At 45.0% G+C, this 1,426-nt stretch overlaps 1 pseudogene; it reads left to right on the top strand.

Annotated features, from left to right (window-relative positions):
* Window positions 1–212: 212 nt before the first annotated feature.
* Window positions 213–331, top strand: LOC145079956 (5S ribosomal RNA; annotated as a pseudogene).
* Window positions 332–1,426: the final 1,095 nt, after the last annotated feature.

The following is a 1,426-nucleotide window of genomic DNA, read 5'->3' as shown; positions in this document are numbered from 1 at the left end:
AGACTGCCCAAGACTACGAGTAATCGCATCGTCATGCGAACAAACTTAGAACCCAATACTACTCCTGTAACCAGATCACCCTACAGTCTAATGCTCATGAAGATACAAGAACCGTCCAGACAGCTTAACAACTACTCAACATTAGAATGAGAAGAACAAGCTCCTCGCCTTTGAGAGCTCCGGACTTATTCTTCAAGAAGACAGACTTCAGCGGGTGCAATCATACCAGCACTAATGCACCGGATCCCATCAGAACTCCGCAGTTAAGCATGCTTGGGCGATAATAGTACTAGGATGGGTGACCCCTTGGGAAGTCCTTGTGGTGGAGACCTCGACAGGACTTCCATTAGAAATCATTACTTTCTACCTCGCATAGATGAATTGGTCGATCAACCGCAAGGAACGAGGTGCATTTCAGAAATGGACCCAAGATTCGAATAATCACCAGCGACGAGTGTTAGTGAAGGATGTCCTGAGGACAATCTTCCAAACTCGATACGGACGCTACGAGCACGTAGTGATACCCCTCGGATAGGACCAATACGCCCGTAGTATTCATGAACTTAATGAATAGGGTACGCCATTCTTACTTGGATGAGTTCGTCATTGTCCTTATAAATGACTTACTTATCTACTCTCGTAGTAAGAAGGAAATCATAAAGAGCATCTACAACAAACCATGGAAACATTAAGATCAGAGAAGCTTTACGTGAAGTTCTCTAAATACCAGTTTTAGAATTGAAGAGTCGAATTCCTAAGACACACTATTAGTGATGTGGGAATTCTTGAGGACCTTTCCAAAGATCAAAACCGTTGAGAATTTTCCAGCACTAAAGACGCTTACGGAATTCACCAAATTCTAGGTCTCGCCGACCTACTGTCGTAGTTCATTTGGAAGTCCTCGCGAATTACGGAACCTCTTACAACTTTGACCCAGAAGGGAGTGGCCCTTGACTGGGAAGAGAAACAAGAAAAAGACACCTTTTGAATTCCAAGTGAGAGACCAAATCCTTTTGGAAGTCTCACTCTGGGAAGGCTTGATACGCTTCGGAAAGCGTGGAGAGCTAAATCCAAGAGAGTTAGGACCTCCAAGATTCTTACCCGAATCGGCCCTGTAACTTGCAAACCCAACCTACACCGCGAACTCAGTAACGTACATTTCACCCTTCACGTCTCAAACTTGAAAACATATCTTTCTGACAGGACTCTCGTAATCCCACTCGACGAGATCAATATCAACGAGAGCCTCGCCTTCGTGGGAGGACCGTAGTAATCATGGATAGAGAGGTCAGGCGAACAAGGCAAAGCCGCCTCCCATTAATGAAGATTCTTTGGGATACCATCCGAGGACCCAAATTCACTTGTGAGCGCGAGAACCAATCGATTAGGAAGTATCCCCACCTCCATACTTGATTTTTCATGCCTA

Source organism: Lactuca serriola, chromosome 1 (genome assembly GCF_051521515.1).
Source record: "Lactuca serriola cultivar US96UC23 chromosome 1, Lser_US96UC23_V15, whole genome shotgun sequence".
Taxonomy (NCBI): domain Eukaryota; kingdom Viridiplantae; phylum Streptophyta; class Magnoliopsida; order Asterales; family Asteraceae; genus Lactuca; species Lactuca serriola.
Note: the sequence above shows the minus strand (reverse complement) of the source record. Positions and strands in the feature narration are given on the sequence as shown.